Source organism: Phoca vitulina, unplaced genomic scaffold (assembly GCF_004348235.1).
Source record: "Phoca vitulina isolate PV1807 unplaced genomic scaffold, GSC_HSeal_1.0 scaffold38, whole genome shotgun sequence".
Classification (NCBI taxonomy): domain Eukaryota; kingdom Metazoa; phylum Chordata; class Mammalia; order Carnivora; family Phocidae; genus Phoca; species Phoca vitulina.
Window position 1 is genome coordinate 7,697,494 of NW_022589741.1, and position 24,431 is coordinate 7,721,924.

Below are 24,431 nucleotides of genomic sequence, written 5' to 3' on the forward strand. Positions count from 1 at the left end.
CCAAAATCTGTGAAAATCATTGGATTTGGTACATTATGGTCCATGCAATATGGAATATTATGCAGTCATCAAAAATATCACAGAAATGTATTTGTTGATAAGGAAAAATATTCATAATATATTAAGTGGCAAAAGGTTACAAATTGGTGTGCTGTGTTACCCTATTCTTGTTTAAAAAATGTATATGCATATGAATAAAAGATGATTCTAACTATTTTATGTTCATTTGCTTGTCTACATTTTCTGTCTTTTCTGCATAATTAGCATGGATTGCTTCAGTAATAAGAAAAAGAAAATTGATTTTGAAAAAAATTCAATTTACTAAAACATTCATGGTTGCCTTATAGCAAATAGTCATGACCGAAGATGCATATTTCTTCCATTATCTGACTACAGTAGAACAAATGGTTTAAAAACAGTACAAGCTAAATTCTAGGAAATTCTACATATTCTTGGGATGATGATTTGCAACGTTTTGAAATAACAGATAACAGTGTTCACCTAAAACGACCTGGAAACTTGACAAAGCATTTAAAAATGGACTGAACCAAATTTTAATGTTCTGGAAATACATAGCATTATGAAGCGGGAACAAGTTGTTCACAGATTAGTTTCATGTCCTGTTCTGGGGCTTTGTCTATCTATTTCTTTCTCTTTTTTTGCACTTAATACTACAAAATGGTAACTTGTATTATTCTCTGATGGTAACACATGTCTCCATTTTGTCACCAGGATGAGATTGTGTTGTCCTTCAGAGCAAGGACCAGGTCTTAAAATTCTTTTGCAACAATTATCACGGTACCCGACTGACAGAGTTCAATATGGAGGAAGCACTAAGTAAACACTTGAAAGATTGAAATGTTTCATCTTTCTTTCAGACTTATTGTCCAACTAAATCATTCTTATTTCACATGAAAACCCTAAAATGTCTTCATTACTATATTACAACTGTAGAAGGAGCTGGAGAATTCTTAATATCAAAATGTTTAGTTATACCTGCAGCTAAAACAAAACTAAGCTTCTCTTCTGCAACCAGATATAGATGTTTATTACTTAAAAACAAAACAAAACAAAACAAAACTTTCTCACTGATTCAGTGGCTGACAGATCTTCACACTCTATGGTGCTAATTGCCTTATTTATGTCTGTTTTTTTCTGTTTGAAACAGAAGCACAGGCATTACCCGACTGAAGGATGGCTGATTTTCTGTATCAGCTGCATGCTCTGATGACTTCTAGAAGAGAAGGGAGTGGGACAGGAGGCTGCTGGACTGTCTCCAACAGGTACAGCCCACGCTCCAACAAGGCAGTGGCCGTGGACATGAGATGTGGGGCCAGTGTCCAAGTCTGGATTGAGTTTTTTGGTTGGAAAAAGAGAATTTGTTGATGGCTTGGTAGGAGGAAGAAGGAACAGTTGAGGGTGAGCAAAGATTTCTAGCTTGGGGACAGGAGATTGGAAGGCCATCTGCAGAGTCAGTGACAGAAGGCCTAGCTAGTGAGGAACTGGATATAATGGATTCAGGTAAAGATACATTGAATATGAGTTCAGTCTGAGACTTCTGTGGTATGTGAGTACCTCACTTCTTAGAGTTTTCTCACCGTTAATGGATATTATCCTTCTCCAGGCTTTCCCCCACACTCCTCCCTGAAGGTGGAACACATCTCTGATCCTAGTGTCCCTTGAATTTATTTATTTACTTGGATTGAGTGTCTATTTTCTTCATCTTCAAAACCTATTAGAAAGGTTCCAAATTATCTCCAGCTTTTTCCTATAGACATTGTCTTGGAAATAATATTAGAACATCTGTTTTTCCAACTCAGTGTGTGATTGGAGTATCTTCTTTTTCCATCTATATCTAAAGGTTTTAGATTGTGTTGAGATTATGACCGCCTTGAAGGCAGGAAAACTGTCTCTTCTGGCAATCTGTTTGAAAGTCTTGAGAACAAATGGAATCGTATTCCAAATGAGGGGAGCATTGTATTGATCTTAAGAACCTGGAGCATGAGGATAAGCTCGTGTTGTGATAGTAGACCCCCAGAGTGAGGCTCTGAATAATCTGACTTACTGTAGTTGCTCTTCCCCTCATTAGTTGTGTAAATCACTAATCTTTGCAAGCCTGAGTTCACTCAATTAAGGAGCAAGATAATCACAAAAAACCCAAAATGATGCTTATAATAATCATCATAGTTAATATGTGTATTGATTACTTACTAGATGATAGGTATGGTGCTAAGCATATACATTATCTCACTTTCTTATCAGCAATCCTTTGAGGGGGGTAGTATTTTCACTCCCAATTTACAGACAAGAAAACAGGCTCAGAGAATTTAAGCAAGGTGCCCCGGTTCGAAAGCTAGTAAGTGGTACATCTGAATTCAAATCTAGATCCATCAAACTCCCAAGCCTTTGCCCTTACCCACTGGAGCACTGTTTCTCAGGGTCCCTATCACTTCTTTCTGAAGTTTTCAAGTTTGAAACAACAACAACAAAATTATAGTGAACAGGACCATGGTGATTTCTTCTCCCCTTGCCAAAATCAAACAAGACTGCTGGAGAGCTAAAAAGTCTTTAAAAATGTGAACAAGTCCAATTTTTTATTTTAAGTGATCCTCTAACATGTTGGAAGCCTAGTCCCGTACCAAGGGGAAGATGAGCACCACTCACATTCTTGTTCTCACTGAGGGCAGGCCAGGAATTGCAAAGGTGTTTACCGGGCTCTGTATGGTGGTAAGCTGCCACTGTCCCCGCCTCCAGTTAGAGCTCATGATTCATGCAGAAGAAAGCACTGTGGACATGATGTAGACATCACAGCACTGTTGGGAAGCTTGGCTGGGGGCACTGATGACTGAGAACTGTTGCCTTGGGAACATTCCTAAAGTGAGTCTAAGACATTGCTTGTAGTTAGTTGTTGGATGTTGGTTAATGACACCTATTAGGGCAGAAGAGTCTAATGGCTGTGACAAATCAGTAAGTTTAGAAAACCACAACACCCTCCCCCTCAATTAATTCAATCCCTAAGCACCTCCTATGGGCCAGTCACAGTGCTAGGTATTGAGGACGCAAAGCTGTACTAGACATTGAGTGTGCCCTCGGGAGCTGTGGGGAGGAGACAGACACACCAAAAATACAGCTCTACTGGGAGAAGCACAGTGCACTGAGCACACAGAGTAGGCTGAACCTAAAATAATTTCAAGGAGGAGTTAAGTTAATGGTTGAAGGTCCCTAAATAAAGGTTCTGCATTCCCTTTCTGGATACTCATCACTGAACTAGATACAAATCCAGCATAGCAATTTTTAGGCTGCTATCTAAGAGAGAAGCTGATGGACAGACGCAGCTGGAAAGTGAAAAATATGCCATTAAGACGGAGAACTTTTAGGGTCTTATGAGTGTCAACTGAAGACTTCCTTATTAAGAACCATGTATTTTCAGAAATTAGGTCACAAACATCTGAGATTTTTAATATAACCAGACTGTAGAAATGGAATGCAGGATTGCATTACCTTGGACTTGTTATTCAGTCTGCTACAACATGTAACAAGTCCCGGATAGTTCCAGGTAGGCCTGAGGACTCGGCTCTGCAAATCAGTTAGGGACCCAGGTTCATGGAGGTTCCACCATCTTTAATATATGGTTTCCATCATTGCTCCGGGCATAGACATCTAGCCAGGGTAAGGGGGAAGAGCACAGAGGATATTACGTAAGAAGATTTTACAGGGTAGGCTGACCAGGAAGTGGTACAAATCCCCTCTGGTAATATTTAGTCTCTGGGCTACTGCTAAGTGGCCAAGGGCACCTGGGAAAGGCAATCCAGCTGTGACTCCAGGAAGAAGAGGAAATGGTTTGGTGAATAGCCAACAGTTTTTGCCACAACCATGGATGGGGATGGGACAAGTAATCCAAAGACGCCTTCTGGAGACCCAACCTGAAAGAAGAAAAAGTTGGAGGGCAGAGAACAAGATAATCTCTACTGAAACAGTTAAGTTCTCCTTCACCTCTCCCAGGGAATAAGGCTGAGTCACAAAGCAGCAGACAACTCCAGATTTTCCAGTTCAGTTTTCACAGACTGAAGTCAGCTGGAAATCTTTGTGTCTATATGCAAATTTACACCTTTAGTGTGAGCTATGAGTATTATATAGTATATTCTGATTATTATACTGCTTATCATGACATCATATGCAAATGTCATCCATCTCTTAATAATAATAATAGTAGTAGTAGTAGTAGCTGTTATATATTGAGTTGTCATTGGCCAAATTGAGTTTTCTCAATGAAACTATCAAGTAGCTACTATTATTATAAGAATTTTGTAGATGAGGAAATGCAGGCTTAGAAAAGTTACATTATGTGCAGTTAATATAAATCGGATAGTGTTACTCTTTTGTTTAAAAATTTAGTGGCTTCCTATTGTGATTAGAATAATCCAACCTCCTTACTTTGGCCTACATATCTTCTATAATATGGCCCAGCTTAGTTCTCTTATTTCTTCTCTTCCTTCTCTATTCTCCAGACTCAGGGGGCGTCTTTTTGTTTGAAACCCCAAATTCATCTTGCCTTAGAGCCTCTGGACTTACTATTCCTTGGCCCTGGATTTCTCAAATGTCTAGATTGTTTTTGTTAATCAGGTTGCGGGTCAAATCCCATCTCTTGAAAGAGGCCTTCCCTGACCATGCTATTTAAATTAGCATGTTCATCCCCTGGTACTTAGGGCACTTAGTAAATATTGCTGAATGAATGAAGAAAAGAATAACTCAAACCCAGTTATAAATTAGCAAGAGGTGGAGCTGGTATTCCAATCGTTCTTCCTTATATCAAAAGCAGCTTGTGATCGTCTACTATAAAGTCCATAGGCATTGAGTACACACTGTTGGTTGGACCCAGCAGCAATGTTTTCAGAGACTGAAGACAAGAACTTGATAGATCTCAGCTCTCATTAGTGACCTCTGGTAAGGATGCCCCATTTGTGGGCTTGGTCATTTGTGACAGTCTACACAACCCTCCAGGTCTGAGTTTCTCTGTCTATGAAAAGGGGTAAAATACCACTTACCTCATCTCATTCTTGTGAGGATTACATGAGATAAGCATGTGAAAACTTCACTGGAGACTCTAAAACATGATATGAACATTTATTTTTGTCAGAAAGAAAAAGAAATACACGTTTTCTTCCTCAGTCCTTTCCGTGGAGTGTTGTACGTGGCAGGAAGTAGTGGTGGGAGGAGGGGCAGGTGGGAGGTGAGGCCCTGAGCTCTGTTTGGACTGCCTGGGACAATGCCATGCCCCGCCTGCACACCGAGGATGGGGCCTGAGTCTAGGCCTGTCATGGGGCTCACGTTAGTAGAGACTGGGAGTAGTTTCTGGGGGATAAACGTGCCCAAGTGAAAATTACTTTCCCCGAGAACATGACCCCACCAGCAATTCACTCTGTAGTTGGAAGAGGCCTCTGTGTCCCAGAGTGCAGACATACTTACCCTCAGTAGGGCTATGTGATGGGGAGTGTAGACAATGGCATTTTGTGACACCAGCTTCCAGTTTCCCACCACACAGCTTCAAGTGAGTTGGTAATAGCAGTAATGGTGTTACAGGGTGGATGGGATCTTGCCAGATTTCTCCAGCGATTCTTTGAAGACTTCGGTGTACTGAATTGTCTTTGCTACTCTTTTACGAGTTTGGGACTACACAAGCAAGATGATTAATCTCCGCTTTAAATAGATGCCTAACATGTTTTCCTCTGTGTTGAGGAGGAGTGGGCAGCGTCCTTAGTAATTTTACCCAATTGCTCATATTACAAAGGACACAATGAGGTGCTTGTCTCAGCTCAGGAAGCTCTTTTGTGGCAGAGTTGGGACTAAAACTCAAGTCCTCTGACTCTCAGAATAGTGCTCTGGCCACAACACACATTCAACAAAATAAATGTTGGAAAAGAGTTACTTTTTGAGCTTTGGACTTGTTCCCTTATTTGTCCCATTTGTTACATGCTACTCTGCAGTTTAACACTTGCTAAAAAGTATTAGATCTCTGTCTTATAAGCCTCCATGTTATCCCCTTTCTCAAAATGATCACAGATAGAGAGGTTTGCTCGAGGAAATGTCCAGAAGTCTTTGGGAGCTGCTAAAGAGCTGGGGAGCTTGGAGTGTAAGTGGGAAATATTCTAAGTTTCTTCCTAGAAGAGCTTTTCAGCTGAAAGAGGACATTACATTTTAAAGACTGACTTCATATCTTTTATAAGTTTGAATTAATAGAATTTCTAAATTATTTACTATGTAGACTCTTTCTTTTCTCCCTCATGAATTAACAAGCTAGTAAATTTTTTCAATTAAAAATTTTGATTGTAGTAAAATACACATAACATAAAATTAACCATTTGAAGTGTACAATTCAGTAGTGCTAATTATATTCACATTGTTGTGCAACCAATCTCCAGAATGTTTTCCTATTGCAAAACTGAAACTCCATACCCATTAAATAGCAACTCCCCATTTCCCCCTCTCCCCAGCCCCTGGCAATGATTATTCTACTGTCTCCACAAATTTGACTACTCTAGGTACCTCATTTACTGGAATCATACAGTATTTGTCTTTTTGGAACTAGCTTATTTCACTTAACATGTCTTTAAGATTCGATATGCTGTAGCACTTGACAGAATTACCTTCCTAAAACTGAATAATATTCCATTGTCTGTATATACCACATTTTATTTATCCATTCATCTACTGATGGATACTTGGGTTCCTTTCACCTCTTGACTATTGTTAATAATGGCTTCTATGAATGTGGATGTATGAATATCTCTTCAAGACCCCACTTTCAATTCTTTTGGGTATATACTCAGAAGTGGAATTGCTGGGTCCTAGTTAACTCTCTATTTTATTTATTTGAGGAACTGCTATACTGTTTTCCACAGTGACTGTACCACTTCACATTCCCACCAACAGTGCACAATGGCTCCAATTTCTCCACATCCCTACAACACTTATTTTCTGTTTTGTTTTTTTTTTTGCAAGTAAACATCCTAATGAGTTATGAGGTATCTCACCATGGTTCTTACTGTATTTCCCTAATGATTAGTGGTGCTGAACATCTTCTCATATGCTTGTTGGCCATTTGTATATCATACTAGAGAAACATCAACTAGAGTCTTCTGCTCATTTTTAAGTCTGGGTATTTATTTATTTATTTGACATTGACTTGTAGGAGTTCTTTTTTTTTTAAGATTTATATATTTTGGGGGGGGTATAGGGCAGAAGGAGAGGGAGAGAGAAGGAGATCCCCAAGCAGATTCCCCGCTGAGCATGGAGCCTCACACAGGGCTCAATTCCATGACCCTGAGACAATAACCTGAGCTGAAATCAAGAGTCAGATGCTTAACTGACTGACCCACCCAGGTACCCCATACTTGTAGGAGTTCTTTATGTACTCTGGATATTAACCCCTTATCAGACATGATTTGCAAATGTTTTTCCCATCCTGTAGGTTGCCCTTTAACTCTGCTGATTGTGTCCTTTGATGCACAGAAGCTTTCTTTTTTGTGTGTAGTCCATTTTACCTACTGTTTTCTTTTGTTGCCTATGCTTTTGGTGTTATATCTAAGAAATCATTGCCAAATCCAATGTCATGAAGATTTTCTTCTGTTTTCTTCTAGGAGCTTTAGAGTTTTAGCTCTTAGGTTTAGGTCTTTCACCAATTTTGAGTTAATTTTTGTCAGTGGCATAAGGTAAGGATCTACGTTTACTCTTTTGCATGTGGATCTCCAGTTTTTCTAAAGCCATTTGTTGAAGAGACTGCCCTTTCTCCATCGAATGGTCTTGGCACCCTTGTGGAAAATTATTTGACCATATATGCAAGCGTTCATTTCTGGACTCTCTATTCTATCCTGTTGGTCTATATGTCTGTCTTAGGCCAACACCACACTGTTTTGATTACGATAGTTTGTAATAAGTTTTGAAATCAGGAATTGTGAGGCCTCCACTTCGCACTTCTTTTTCAAGATTGTTTCTATCTCTTCAAAGTCCCTTGAGATTCAACATAAATCTTAGGATGGATTTTTTCTATTTCTGCAAAAAATGCTGCTGGGATTTTTGGCAGAGATTACATTAAATCTATATATTGTTTTGGGTAATATTGACATCTTAACAATATTAAGTCTTCCAGTCCATGAAAATGGGCTTTCTATTTATCTGTATTTCATTTCTTTCAGCATTTTTTTGGTAGTTTTCAGTGTTTGCCTCCTGAGTTAAATTTATTTCCAGATATTTATGTGCATGTGTGTGTGGTACTATAAATGAAATTGTTTTATTTTTGTATTGTTTATTAGTGTGTAGAAATACAAATTATTATTATTTTTTTAATTTTTTTATTGTTATGTTAATCCCCATACATTACATCATTAGTTTTAGATATAGTGTTCCATGATTCATTGTTTGTGCATAACACCCAGTGCTCCATGCAGAACGTGCCCTCCTCAATACCCATCACCAGGCTAACCCATCCTCCCACCCCCCTCCCCTCCAGAACCCTCAGTTTGTTTTTCAGAGTCCATCGTCTCTCATGGTTCTTCTCCCCCTCCGATTTCCCCCGCTTCATTCTTCCCCTCCTGCTACATTCTTCTTCTTCTTTTTTTCTTTCTAACATATATTGCATTATTTGTTTCAGAGGTACAGATCTGAGATTCAAAAGTCTTGCACAATTCACAGCGCTTACCAGAGCACATACCCTCCCCAGTGTCCATCACCCAGTCACCCCATCCCTCCCACCCCACCCCCCACTCCAGCAACCCACAGTTTGTTTCCTGAGATTAAGAATTCCTCATATCAATGAGGTCATGTGATACATGTCTTTCTCTGTTTGACTTATTTCGCTCAGCATAATACCCTCCAGTTCCATCCACGTCGTTGCAAATGGCAAGATCAATACAAATTATTTTTTATGTTGATTTTGTGTCTGGCAACTTTGCTCAGTTTATTAGTTATAACAGTAGTTCTGTGCAATCTTTTGTGTTTTTTACATATGAGATCATGGTGTTTGCAAACAGAGATCATTTTATTTCTTCCTTTTCAATTTGCATACCATATTTTTTTATTTGTTTATTGCCTAACTGCTCTGTCTGGAACTTCCAGTACTATGTTGAATAGGAGAGGTGAAAGTGGGCATCCTTGTTACTGAATAAAACAATTATCCTGTGTCAAAGGAAAGAGTAATATATAGGAAACTGATTTCAAAGGAGAACTTTGACTCTTGCATAGCTTTTCACTCCCCTGTCTTCTCCATTGCTCCTCTTTATTCTCTGTATTCTGCTCAAACCGATGTAGAGCTGGAATATTGGGTCATTTTCATGTAGTATTTAAACAACACTGAAAGCTTTTCTTCCTTGGCATAATGATGCATAAAACAAACAACCCGTCCACACAAATTGTGCAAATAGTAACTGCCTGGCAAGTTAGAAAAATTCAATGAAAAGAAGCAAAACAAAAACAGAAATAAACAGAAAACACCCAAAACCAAAAACACCACCTCAAAATCACCAGAAGAATGTGGTTTTTCCCTGTAAATATTTTAACAGGGCCTGTTTTCTACCCAAGGACAATGATGGGGAACACTATATGTAATCCCCAGAGCAAACTAAAGCCATGGATGGTGAGCACCAAGCACACTGGTTAATGGAGCCAAAGGGAGAAAGAGAAGTCATATGTGGGTAGTAATTATGCTGAATTAGCTGCCTCCTGGGGTCAGTGGTGCAAGCAGAGAGGTACCCTTCATAGGAGAGATATCTGGGGTGAGTGTCTTTTTAAAAGCAGAGGATTCTTCTTAACATCAGTAGGAGTAAAAGTATATGTTTGGTGAGAAATAATTAGCTGTACCAAATATAGGACATACTATACAAATGCTAGTACCTAGGAGTGGCTGTCTAAATACTGAATGTACATTAAATATAACCATTAAAATAAGAAAGTATAGAAAGAGACAATAGATGGCTGTATATTAAATATAGCTTAAGAAGTTCACTTTTTTGAGCAATCTAGCTCTTAGAGCTAGAAGGGAAGTGTTTGCATTGCAATACCAGTTCTTAAAATTAATCTTTGACCCATACAGCTGCTCTGAGGATCATGTTAATAGCTAGCACCTATGGGCGAATATCTTTACACCATCCCATTTAATCCTCAGCTATAAAAGGTAATATAATAATTTTCTTATTTTATAAATGTGGGAACGAGAGTTTTATGAAGTTAGGCAGTTTGCTCAGGTTCACACAATCAGCAAGTGGCAGAACCAGACTTTGAATTCAGGTTAGTGACTCAGAGTTCAGGCATGGGATGTCCCTCCACATCCGGTTGTTGAATGAGTAAGGGCCGACAGGGAGGAAAGCAAGATGAGGTGGTGGACACTGCCTCTCTTGTAAGGACAAACTTGGATCTGAATGAAGTGGCATCTGAGATGAGGCTTGAAGGACAAATAGAAGTGAGATAAAAAATCAGATACTGGTGGGAGCTAGGAGACAGGAAAAGCTACTCTGGTCAGAGGGAATAGTATGTGTGAAGGCCTGGAGGGAAGAGAGTGTACGTGGCAGTATGAAACATCTGTGCAGATGGAGTATGTGTGAGGCTGGGGGTGGAGAGGAGTGATGTGACAGACTGTACTTTCCAAAGATGGAGCACCTCCTGTCCTAGGTGCTCTCTTACTGCTTTTCCACTCTCCCCATCACCAGTGGGGTCTCATCCCCTCCCTCTGAATATGGTGGGCTTGTGACTCCCTTGTAACTGGTATCAAGTGAGGGAAGTGATGCTAAGTACTTTCTGTGGCTAGGTCTCAAAAGGTGATGCAGCTTCTTCATTGTTAGCAAGGACATCCACCTTTGGAGCCCTGAACTGCCTTGTAGGAAGTCCAGTGACCCTGAGGTTGCCATGCTGTGAGGAAGTCTGGGCCCAGAGAGAAGATGAGATCCCAGCCAACAGACATGTGACATCATGACAGGTATCAACCACTAGCATATGAGTAGAGATGCTTGCAGATGATTCCATTCTTCAGCTGTTAAATCACTCCAGCCTTTAAGTCCTCCCAGATGAAGCCCCAGACATCATATAGCAGAAACAATGGTCTTTGCTATGCCTCAAGTTCCTGACCCAACCAACAGTTGTTCAGTGCCACTAAGTTTTGGGATGACTTGTTATGCAGCTATACTAACTGGAACAGGTGGTTGTATTGTGCAAGGAGCTGACTAAATATGTCCACAGTTCAGAAGACATACTTGGGCTAGAAATGTAGCCCTCTGGGTTTTCTGTTGTAGATGATGGCTGAAGCCCTAAGAAGACATGGGTTAACCCAGGGCAGTGTGCAGAATTAAAAGTGAAGAGGGTTAGGAATGTCACTCTGGGACATATCAACATTAAATGTCAAAAAAGGACAAGGAACAGGGAAGAGTCCAAGAAGGAGGCATCAGAGGAAGGAGCAACACCATGAGAGAGGGTTCTTAAGGTAAAGGATGAGCAGAATTCATGAGACACGCAGGGATCAGCACTCTCAGCTGCCGTGGAGAGAGACCTGGATAGTTTAACGATACACAGGGAGTCCTTGTCCAGAGCCATTTCTGAGCGAGAAGTGAGTATGAATGGTGGACTGAGGTGTAGTGAAGAGCTGTAGCTTGCATGGTAGGTGCTTAATAAATATTTGTTGAATGAATCTGAAATAGAATGAAGTAGAGACACGTTGGTTACAGCTGGAAGAAGAGAGAAGTAGCTGACAGTGCGTGGAGAGCCAGCGAGCCTGGGGAGCGGGAGGGGAAGGGACGATACTCCAGCATTTGTGATGGAAGCTGCAGCACACGGCTCTTCCAGCAGCTGTCCCTTGCTGCCCTCGACCCACACCAGCCGCTGGGGTGACCCTGGTCCGGAGCCCATCGCACACACCCCACAGTGGCCAGAGCTGCTCTCAAGCTCCAGCCGGGGGCTCTTTCCACCACATCGCAGCATGGCCTGGATGACAGTGGCATGGCCCTGTTGCCAACACTTCCCAGAACATGCAAGTCTTTTGTTTAATAAGAGGGCGGAGGTTGGGGGACGGAGAGAGCAGTCAGCCAACTGTCAAACAGGTCACAAACTGTGGACTTATATACCAGTGCCATGGAAAAAGTTAAGAACAACATCTTTTATTCTGACAGCTCCTTCTTTCTTCCAAAAGCCCATAACACTTTATAATTCAGATTTGTTCCCCAAATCACCCAATCCCCCAGAAACAACGCCATTTCCTTTGTGCATCTACTGAAGGGGTCAGGAAAAGGGAGGAGGGAGGCAGGGTAATCCTTTCAGACAATTAATATTCTGATTTTTCACCTCCATCCAGGTGTAGAACCAAAGACCTAGGTATTTCTTTCTTTTTTTTTTTTTACAGTATGTTTTTATTTTTTTTAATTCTTTTTTTTATTATGTTATGTTAATCACCATACATTACATCATTAGTTTTTGATGTAGTGTTCCATGATTCATTGTTTTTCATATAACACCCAGTGCTCCATGCAGAATGTGCCCTCCTTAATACCCATCACCAGGCTAACCCATCCCCCACCCCCATCCCTTCTAGAACCCTCAGTTTGTTTCTCAGAGTCCATCGTCTCTCATGGTTTGTCTCTCCCTCCGATTTCCCCCCTTCATTCTTCCCCTCCTGCTATCTTCTTCTTCTTTTTTTTTTTAAACATATATTGTATTATTTGTTTCAGAGGTACAGATCTGTGATTCAATTCACAGTGCTCACCATAGCACATACCCTCCCCAATGTCTTATCACCCAGCCACCCCATCCCTCCCATCCCCCACCACTCCAGCAACCCTCAGTTTGTTTCCTGAGATTAAGAATTCCTCATATCAGTGAGGTCATATGATACATGTCTTTCTCTGATTGGCTTATTTCACTCAGCATAATACCCTCCAGTTTCATCCACGTCGTTGCAAATGGCAAGATTTCATTCCTTTTGATGGCTGCATAATATTCCATTGTATATATGTTTATAGCAGCAATGTCCACAATAGCCAAACTGTGGAAAGAGCCAAGATGTCCATCGACAGATGAATGGATAAAGAAGACCTAGGTATTTCTCCACAGTAGAAAGACTTTTCACTGACTTTATAGTTTCTGTTTTACGTTGTCGATTTAAGCTGGTTTTGAGATAAATTTGCCTGCCACAGGTTCTTGACAAGTGGTTTAGGGATGAGTTATGCCAGAAATCTGTTATTTACTAAGTGGGGAGAATCCTTGTCTAAATATACATTGTAATGCAGCATTAGAGGGATAGTACACTTGACCCCTGAACAACATGGGGGTTAGGGTGCCACCTCCCCCTGTGCCCTCAAAAATTTGCATATAACTTCTAAAGACTCCCCCAAAACTTAATTACTAATAGCCTACTGAGACCAGAAGCCTTACTGACAACATAAAGAGTCGATTAACACACATGTTGTTTGTTATGTGTGTTATATACTGTGTTCCTATAATAAAGTAAGTTAGAGAAGAGAAATGTTAAGAAAATCATAAGGAAGAGGGGCGCCTGGGTGGCTCAGTCATTAAGCGTCTGCCTTTGGCTCAGGTCATGATCCCAGGGTCCTGGGATCGAGCCCCGTGTCAGGCTCCCTGCTCAGCGGGGCGCCCGCTTCTCCCTCTCCCACTCCCCCTGCTTGTGTTCCCTCTCTCACTGTGTCTCTTTGTCAAAAAATAAATAAAATCTTAAAAAAATAAAGAAAATCATAAGGAAGAGAAAATGCATTCACAGTACTCTACTGTATTTATTTCAAAAAAATAAAAACCCATGTGTCAGTGGACCTGCACAGTTCAAATACGTGTTGTTCAAGCATCAGCTATATTTCAATTCAGCTGCCATCCAGGCTCCCTGGTTCTCTGTTCGGCTGAGGTCTGTCCTGAGCTGGAGAAATTCTAGGTCAATGGAAAATTATTGAAGCAAGTTAGGAAAATGAGTGAATTACGGATCTTTGCCAAATAATGCACCTAAGAGGCCAACTCAGACTAACCGGGACAGCAAAAATCCTCTTCAAAATAGATCATTAAAGTACTCCTGCCTTACATTAGCTTGCCAGATATTGCAGGGGGATAGACTCCTTTGGGTTCTTAAATTCTGAAGCAGCTTCTTAGGAGAAATGGTTAGAATTTCCATTAACATCAAATAATCAACTTGTTCTAAAGAAGAATCAGCCTTTGAGTCTTCTCCATGTTCTGGGACCTTATTCACAGATGAATGCCTAAAATTTGTGTCCTCCTGTTATTCCATTGAAGCCAAGTCAAGAAGCTGTCAAGAGCATGCTGTTTCTCCTGCCAAATCATTGTGAGACATAAATGTTTCCAAATTTGCTTCTCCACATCTCCCCAAATGTATTAATCAAAGAACAAAACAGCAAAGGAACCAAAGAGCAAAAAGGCTCCAGAACACTTTTTTTATCCTTTCATTTTTTTTCTGTTTTTTAATTTAAATTCAATTAGCCAACATAGCCATCATTAGTTTTGATATAATGTTCAATGATTCATTAGTTGTGTATAACATCCAGTGCTCATTACATCACGTGCCCTCCTTAATGTCCATTACCCAGTTACCCCATCCCCCCTACCCACATCCCTTTCCACAACCCTCAGTTTGTTTTCCAGAGTCAAGAGTCCCTCCTGGTTTGTCTCCCTCTAGGATTTCTTTCCATTCAGTTTTCCCTGCCTTCCCCTATTGTCCTCTGCACCATTACTTTTATTCCACATATGAGTGAAACCATATGATAATTGTCTTTCTCTGATTGACTTATTTCACTTAGCATAGTCCCCTACAGTTCCATCCATGTCAGTGCAAATGGTGGGTATTCATCCTTTCTGATGACTGAGTAATATTCCATTGTATATATGGACCACATCTTCTTTATCCATTCATCTGTTGAAGGGCATCTCGGCTCTTTCCACAGTTTGGCTATTGTGGACATTGCTGCTATGAACATTGGGGTGCAGGTGCCCCTTCTTTTCACTATGTCTGTATCTTTGGGGTAAATACCCAGTAGTGCAATTGCTGGGTCATAGGAATAGCTCTATTTTTAACTTCTTGAGGAAACTCCATACTGTTTTCCAGAGTGGCTGCACCAGCTTGCATTCCCACCAACAGTGTAAGAGGGTTCCCCTTTCTCCACATCCTTACCAACATATGTTATTCCCTGTCTTGTGAATTTTAGCCATTCTAATTGGTGTAAAGTGGTAGCTCATTGTGGTTTTGATTTGTATTTCCCTCAACTCTATGGTCAACTACTCTGTGACAAAGCAGGAAAGAATATCCAATAGAAAAAAGTCTCTTTTTTCATCCTTTCTGTATTTCTTCCCATATGGACAATGGCTTCATTCAAGAGGAATATTAAAGTCAAGTCTAGGTGTGGTCACAGTGGCCTCATCCACAGACATGTTGGGCTTCAAAATGGGCTCTGTAAGGTGGACACCTGCTGAGATGGACACCAGTCTGTGTCTGTGGTGACAAACTTTCAGGGGCACACCTGCTGAGGACCTGCCTCCTTTCTCAGGCTTTGTGATGGTTACTTGCATATGTCAACTTGACTGAGCCATGGGGTGCCTAGATACATGGTTAAACATTATTCTGGGGTGTATCTGCAGAAGTGTTTCTGGATGAGATTAACATTTGAATCAGTAGACTGAGTAAAGCAGATTGTTGTGCTGTATGTGGGTTGAGGCCCTCTGAAGGCGTGAATAGAACAAAAAGGCTAAGAGAGAATTCACTTTCTCTGCTTGATGGTCTTCAAGCTGGGACACTAGTCATCTCCTGACTGAACTCAGACTCAGATTGGGACTTACACCATCAGCTCTCCTGGTTCTCAGGCCTTTGGACTGAAGATCCTAGGAATTCCCAGCCTCTATAATCATGTAAAACAATTCCTTAGAATAAATAAGTAAGTAAGTAGATAGATAGATAAGTATCTCCTATTGGTTTTGTTTCTCTGGAGAACCCTCATTGATACAGGTCTCTTGTCATGCTTTTCCCAGTCCCAGTGTTCAGGTCATGACAAAAGACAAGATGGATATCCTGACAAAGTCATGGTCCGGAACTGTGCATTGTGACCCAGTGTCTCACTCACAGTGGGGGCCTCTCTCACTGCACTGAGTGGGGCCTTCAGTCCTGTCACTCAGATGGTTAAAATGGTGGGGGCCACCACATGCTAACATGATCGTCTCCCCTCTCCCCTCCAATCTTTCTTGGGTTATTTGGTGTGAAAGCTCATTTATAGGGAGTTTCTTGTTTAGAGAAGAGAACAGTATAGAGCAGATGACCAAAAACTATTTCCTCAAAGTAGTTATAGGTTCTTGGCCATCCTGGGTCTGATTGTCTAGTTTGCCAATTATTTAGGCTCTTTAATACTGGTACCTCCAGCTGTTCACCTGCTTGCAGGTTATTTTAGTACTAGTGCACAACTCAACTTGGAGATGGTCATGGGACATGGAAAAGAATGAAAGTAGAAGCAGTTCGTGTTACTGCTTTCCTTCTTTCTGGTTTGATGGGGGTAGGACTGAGGTTTAGAAATTATACCTGGGGTTTTTGGTGTGTTTTACTGGGGGGAAAAAATGGAATATGCCCCATCTCAAAATATCAGTTCCCATTCCCTGCTGTCACAGTTTTGGAGGTATGCATGTCAGCAAGTTTGTTAAAAATGGCAGCTGGTAATTTTGCGTATCCAAGAAGAGCTTGAGGAGAGAGCCTTAGGTGAGCCCTCAAAGGTATCAGTTAAAAAAATATGACTCAGACACTCAAACACTTGCTTAAAATTTATGTGGGACATATGAAATATTTCCACAAGAAAATTTAAATAAGGCTCATAATAATGATTAGACTGGTACAGACTGATGCAGTGGGAATAAATCACAATGAGGAACTGGGAAGATAGGACCGTGATCTTATTTTTGCTGCAAGCTTATTGTATGATCTCAGGCACATCACATCACCCCTCTGGGCTCTAATTGTCATGATATCACATGAATAAAATGAGGAGATGTATGGTTTTCAAATTGTATGTCATAGTTTCCTGCTATCTGTAGGGGTGGGAATAACCTGAATGGGGCTCCGAGCCCCTGCTTCAGCTGGACAAGCTCCATTTTGATTGATTTCATATACATTTGTGGCTTCCATACAAGATTTCACTGGAGGAAAAGTGTCCATAGCTTAAAAAAAAAAAAAAAAAACTTACAAATGTTTGACTAGATGATCTTTAAGTGTCCTCTCAGTCATAACATTTTGTGTAATTATTTCAGTGATCTTTACCAAGAGGGCAATCCCTGATTTGTCCATGGGGCAGGAGGGGGATGGGAGAGACACACCTAAATGCTTAAAATGGCTGTTTTTTTGTGTCCAATCATTCACCACACTTTGTTCATCACTGACCCTATTCCCAGCTTTATTCCCTCTCTAGAAATTACCATTGCAATTTTAAAAGTTCCTTTAAGGGGGCGTGTGGGTGGCTCAGTCCGTTAAATATCGGACTCTTCATCTCAGCTGAGGTTTTGGTCTCATGGTTATGAGTTCGAATCCTGCACTGGGCTCCACTCTGGGCGTGGAGCCTATTTCAAAAAAAAAAAAGTTCCTCTAAGAACCAAATGCTTAAATGTATCATACATTTTTCTTCATGATATTTATCCCTTTTATACTTCCTTAAATGTTTGCTTTTATTTTGTAGTATCCAAAATGCCCAGATTAGATATTATTTCTTTCAGAGAAAACATCCCAAAGATCCCAAAGTCAAAAGTAAATGTTTTGGATTTTTTTCTTCACCGTTTGGCATGCTAGTTAGCACAAATGGGAGACAATTCACTGAAACTTTATCTACAGGACCTAAAATCACATTTTGTATATTATATCTCATTGGAGATAGCTCAGAATCATCATAAGCCTTCTCTTCTCCAGGTGGAATTAGATCTAAGTGCTGGGTCTTAAGGGCAGAAATCTAAATCTTGTCTGACTTTCTCTCTCTTTTTTTTGCCATAAAAATACCTTAATATGTTTTAACAGATCCAGATTCTTTTATCCTTGGTGCCCCAACCAATCTTAATTCTATTGGAGTTTGTTTCTTTTAATCTAAATACCATCTGTTAAAGAAACGGATCTTTTTTAGGGTCTATAAAGCCAGGTCTGTGTTTCCAAAGGGTGCCTTGAGATATGTACTGCCAAATGACACCATCACCTAAAAAGTAATAATTAACCTTTTTTTAAAAAAATATTTTATTCATTTATTTGTCAGAGAGAGAGAGAGAGCACAAGTCGGGGGTGGGGGGGCAGCAGAGGGAGAAGGAGAAGCAGGCTTCCTGCTGAGCAGGCAGCCTGATGTGGGGCTCGATTCCAGGACCCTGGGATCATGATCAGAGCCGAAGGCAGACGCTTAACTGAGCCACCCAGGCCTCAAGAATTAGCCTTTTTATTATTGTTGTTGTTGTTCGTTTTTTTAAATTACCCTAGGAAAAACTCATAAGGTAAAAATATTGGACTTTGTTCTCTAGTCTTTTAAATGATTTTCCTTTTTACCTCCAAGATTCTATGATACTGCCCTCACTAACCAGGGCAAAAATGGGACAGAGTCCCTTATCCATAGCTAGGGAACCACCTTTTATCTACTTGCAGTAAAGTTTTAAGAACTCTTCTGCCAGATGTCTACGAGGGAAATGACATCGCATGTGCTTAGTCAAGCATGGCTGTTGATAAACCTGTTCTTCTGGGTGAACCTCTCATTTCCTATTCTCACAGCCGCATCCATTGTCATGGAAGCAGTGGAGAGCAAAGCTTTATTTGCAAAGGCTACTCTAGCAAAATCAATCTAAGAGAAGGCATTCCCTTTCTATATCTACATCTGTATCTCTCTACAGCCACACCTGCACCTGAGTCCGCATCCACATCCACACCTACGATCTCTGTCAATCTCCACAGCTTTCCATCCATCCATCCATCCATCCATCCATCCATCCATGTATCTATCCATCCATCCACTCCACTGTAAGCCCTGGAAGTACAGGGACAGTGTTTACTCATCTCCATGCGTCTCCCAAACACTTCATCAGGGACTCAGACAGTATTCAAAGAACTGAATTACGTAGCATCATTTTCCACATGTCTAAAGACCAAAGTCCAAGATACAGAGAGATAGCTAGTAGACTCCTAAACCCCATTATCACCATTTCTGATCAGGTAAATTAAAATACATTCCCAAGAAATTATAGCAATGATAACAAACTATGACTTATACAAGTTGGTGCAGTTTTTTAAAAAGCAGGACAGCAGACTTTGTCATTTGATCTTTCTACTGTGGCGTGAATATCATCTTGCTTATTTTACAGATGAGGAATCTGAGGCTCAGAAAGACTACATGTCTGGTCTTAGATTACACAGCTTGTGAGTGCTTAAGTCAGGATCATCTGCAGACTACATGCTCTTATCTGCATGATGCCCTACCTAAATGAGAAAAGGAAAAACAATTCGGTCAGTGTCTTATATGGTCCCAAGTGCATAAGATAGCTATATAATGCTTCCTTCTAGAGGTCTGGACATCAGAAAACCAACCACTTTTTCTGAAGTTGATAAACTACTCTGTGAGCATAGACATTTGTGTGGGAATCTGTGGCTTTCAATAATTCTTCACTCATGAGTATCTGTCTGACAACATCCTAGGATTTGGCGCATTGCAACCTCTCTACTTTCTATCCCATTTCCCTCCATTCGGAATTCTGCTAACACTTGCAGCAACTGGAACCCAATTGAGAAAGGTTTGGACTCTGGTTAGAAGTATCTGGAAGAGACTTGCTTCCTGGAATCTGGACCACATAGCTATATAAAAGTTACACATTCAAAACTTCTATTAGGACAAAACAAAACCAACAATCTCTGAATAGAGGGTTGATTCTCCTGGTTTTAAGTAGATAAGTGGCTACCAAAAAATATTGGACCAGGAGCTACTAAAAAAGAGAAAACAACAGACAAATAAAAATATCTTACTCCAAGAGAAGAGAAGCTAGCCCCTGCACCTCCTCACTCCACCCTAGCTGTGGATCCAAATGGCTCTCAAGAGTTTTGATTATGGTATTATGATACCTATTACTGTCTAGGTTTCTCATTGAATTTATTGCATTTTCAGTGTTGTCCCTTAAGTTTTGGCACCAGTGGACTAAACTAACTGGCCAGCTGACTGAATTTTTAACTGAGCCTGAACTTGATTTTTCAAGACAAGGGAACAAAGCAAAGGGAGAATGGAACTGGTGAAGATCTTCCTGGGGTGACTTGACTTTGTTTCAGTTTAAGCAAAAGACAAAGCCTTTCAGCAACCACTTCTTCCATAAAACAACATTCTTCTGCCTCCATATGGTCTATGCTCTCTGCTTTAGCGGATTCATCTCTCTAAATATTTCCCCCGACAGAACGGCCGCTGGTGCTACACGGCCCCCAGAATAAAAGTTCAAATTCTTTCACAGAGCATTTCAGGCTCCTCACTTCCAGGGCTCACCCTACCTTATACCTTATTCCCCTCCTATATTCATATTCCAAGCGGAAGAGTGAGTTATTCCCCACATATGCACTCCCAACCCCACACATACCGTGTGTCTGTGTGCCTTTGTTGTATTGTTCATTCTGCCTGAAAATACCATCTTCCCTATATTTCTATCTTTATATTTCTAGATTCTACCTTTTCTTCAAGAACCAGCCACCGTGCCTCTTAATGAAGGCTTCTCTGATTCCCGGGCTCACACTAACCCACCTACCCACCTGTAACTTGGAAATTCTCTCCCCCATCTGGATTCTATTATTTATATACATGTTTTATCTTTCTGGGCTGGTTCTCTGTTTGCACCACCCCAGCCTTCACCTAGATGCACCTTGTTCCATGCTCTGGGATACTGATCCTTAAACACGTTGTCAGCTGGCTCCTTTGTCTGCCAGCTTCCATTTGACTTTAGTTCGTAGGAGGTACCAGTAGGAAGATCAAGGTTGGGGAGGAGAGCCCTTCCCTCTCTTTCCCTGCTGTAGCACTCCTTCTCTGCCATTGCTTCCTCCCTCTAAGATTGCAGCCTCTGCCACACGGCCCTTCTTCTACTCTTCAGCTCTCATCAGGCTCCAGTTACATTCCTTCCTCCCCTTGTTCCTTCAGCCATAGAACTAGTAATGGCTCACCATTTGTTACTGCTGTCTGGTGCTTCAACAGCCCTTGTTAATTCCTGTAACATACTCAGGCCTCTGTACATGGTCCTTTCATTAAAGTCTTTTCATATGTACCATCTAAAGTGAGTTGTGTTTCCTCCTGAGACCCTGACTGATAAGCTTACTGATAAGACCCTTACCTGATATCCATCTTGAAGGCATTGTTTGTATGGCACAGGGAGGGGTTGGGGGTGAGGTGTATTGAGTTGCGGTCCAGCCCTGCCTCTCGCTACCTGTAGAATATTGGGCAGTCCCTTCCCCTCTCCAATTTCATAATTTGTGAAATTATGGGGCTCAAATGAGGTTGTTTTGGAGATCAAATGAGATCATATGCCAGAATGCACTTTGTATGTCTTTGTACAGTATTCAGTGCTATTATGATTCATCTTTTAATCCTCCATGATGTATAAGTGCTCAATAAATGAGCTATTTCATATAGATCTGCTGGATGAATAGATGGAAAAGATCATTTTCCATGTATTTCTCAGAGTCAGCTCTTCAAAAGTGTAGGAAAAAGAGGATCCCCTTAGTAAGGATTCAGAGTAACTGAAGACCAGCCTGTATCACACAGTCAGCAGAGGCCCTAATGGGGAGTTTTCTGTCCAAAATCCATTTTGTCCAAATGTTCTGTAGCCGTACTGATTTTTAATCTCTTTGTTTTAACGATTACCAAGAAAAAGTATGGCAGAGATCTGTTTTGAACTTCAATAATGGAGGAAGTGATAGGAAGGAAGAGGCCTCTGAATGTTGACTTGGGCCTGGGATGAAACTAAACATGGCTGTGGAGAAGTCTTAGCCTTCATCCAAACTTTGACAAAAGCCAGATCCATTAAGGAAGCTCTGTTGCTCCCCACAGATAGCTCTCAGCTACCCTGTCCCAGTTTTAGAGCCACCAGCATCTGTAGCTGCTTTTATCTGCCAAGATCGCATGCACCTTTCTCCATGAAAGTGCAGAGCAAACTATGGCAATCTGGTACCAGATCCGCATTGTGTTTAAAATGGACATTTGACATCAATTGTGAACATGAGAGGGTGAGTGTCAGTTGTGTGTAGAGAATTTTCATTAGAATGTGGCATGTAGGGAGTTGAATGGTGGCCCCCAAAAGAGATATGTCCATGTCCTAATACCCAGATACTGTACCTGTTGCCTTATTTGGAAAAAGGATATTTTCAGGTATAATTATGTTAAGGATCTTGAGATGAGATCATCATACACTACCTGAATAGGACTAAGTCCAATGACAAGTGTCCTTATAAGAGACAGAAGAGGAGAAGAATCACATGAAGAAGAGGAGGCACGTAGGCAAAGATTGGTAGCTAAAGGATGCCAACAGCCACCAAAAGCTGGAAGAAGCAAGGAAGGATTCTCCCCAGAGCCCTCAGAGGGAGTGCGGCCCTGCCAGCACCTTGATTTTGTACTTTTCTGGCCTTCACAACCGTGAGACAATAAATTTCTGTTGTTCTGAGCCACCAAGTGTATGGTGCTTTGTTTGTAGCTGTAGGAAACTAATACACAGAGTATATAATGTTTGCAAAAATCCCAGAAGAAAACCCACCAGTAGCCATTGTCCTCAGTGAGGCTAAGTATATTGGAACAATTTACCATGAAGGGTGCTGTTTTATGACCTCCTCAAGGACTCCAGAAACTCCAGAGGGTAACTGCTTCCTTCAGTCCCTTGGGCAAACAGGAAGAAGTCCACCCAGTTCTCTCAGAGCAGAAGACTATCAAAACAGTAAAGGACCCAGGGGATAGAGAGTCTTGCAAACCCCGCTGCTAGAGGCCTTTGGAGAAGTGACAGTTCTGTCATTTGGTAAAGGTGGCTTTACGAGCTGCTTATTTGAACACGATTCATTGTAAAATAAATAGGCTTGGGAACTAAATGGCCCCACTGAGAAGAGCTGAAGCCTGTGAGGAATGCCCGAGGCAAGGGTCAAAAATGAAGTGGTCTCTGAGGCGTGTGGGGAAGAATGAAGAATGCCATGCAAAACTCAGGGTAGCTCTGTTCAGGGACAGGAAGTGTTAGAATAGTGCCTAGTAAGAGCTGGAGCCAGGGACTTGGCAATTTATCATTTGTGTGAAAAAAAAAAAATCCTGGGCCCATTCCATTGAACGTCTTTATGAAAGTGTTTTGTGGTTTGGAAGCACTGCAGTTTCTGCGCACTCTGTCTGACTTCCAGTGGAGAGCTAGGGGTCTGTCCATCATTTACACCTCCTCGGTCTCCTGCTCACAAGCCAATGGTAATGCCTAAGGGGATTGCATCCATTTCCCCCTACAATAATTTATCTTTCGAGAGCCTCAAATATTCCTTTGATTGAACAGCCACACTCCATAACAAATCTGTGTCTGTCCAAATCTCTTCTCTTAAGACTTCTCAGTATTGACCGAGTCATGAACGGAAGCCTTTCTTCTTTCTTCCTTACCTTTTCTTTAAAATTCCTGGTCTTCTGAATTCATAATCAAAACATAATTTCTGTTGTGTTCTTACTATTAAACACACTGGAAATACGGCAGCTTTTAAGGTGTATCGGGAGTGGGGCCAGGAAATCTGATTTCCCCCTTGTAGGGGACTGGATCAGGCAAGGTCCCCAAGACCAAGATTGGTTTTAAGGACACTGGTCACCCAGATGTAGATCCAAGTGGAAGCTGATATGAAACTCTGCTTAAGAGAAGAATGGAAGATTTATAGTCAGAAAAGCCATTCCAGGCATTCATTCTGAAAACTGAGAGCAGAGCAAGGGTGCGGGGTCCATTTAAGCGCCTGGAAAGGTAGGAGCTTGAAGCAAGAACGGCACCTAGGACTCATTTGTATTGGGTGCTAACCGTGTGGTACTATGAGCAAAGTCAGAGCAAATAAGAACAGATTTGGGCAGTGTTCTATCCTGTCTGTTTTCAAGCTTCACCCAGTGAGAAATGATGTTCCTTTTTTTTTTTTTTTTTTAATTCACTAGAGCACTTACTGTATCAAAGATTGGTTAAATAACATTAATTAATTGACTTTTAAACATTAAGCAATAAATGATGCCTGGTTTGGGGACTAAGATAATATAATTCATTTTAATTTTTTGAGAATTAATAATCTGCATGGTATCATTCAACTAAGGACACAGAGTTCATCAGAACTACCTGAGTGACATCATTTACTTTCCAGACTGGATCATAGGTGCCTATTGATTGTTACTTCTACAATAGTACCCTTTAAAATTCTTCTCATTTCACTTTTTGCATTGATCCTTTTTGAC

General features: G+C 41.0%; 1 protein-coding gene across 3 annotated transcripts in view; it reads left to right on the forward strand.

Moving 5' to 3' along the window:
- Positions 1-346: 346 nt before the first annotated feature.
- CUNH11orf53 (chromosome unknown C11orf53 homolog) overlaps positions 347-24,431 on the forward strand; it is a 396,668-nt gene continuing 372,583 nt past the window's right edge. For 2 of the 3 annotated variants that reach the window (XR_004302249.1, XR_004302250.1), the window contains exon 1: positions 358-1,283. The gene's annotated coding sequence lies outside the window, so the exon portion shown is untranslated. Of the gene's footprint in view, positions 1,284-24,431 lie in introns of all 3 variants that reach the window. The other variant, XM_032428142.1, reaches the window with a different exon arrangement.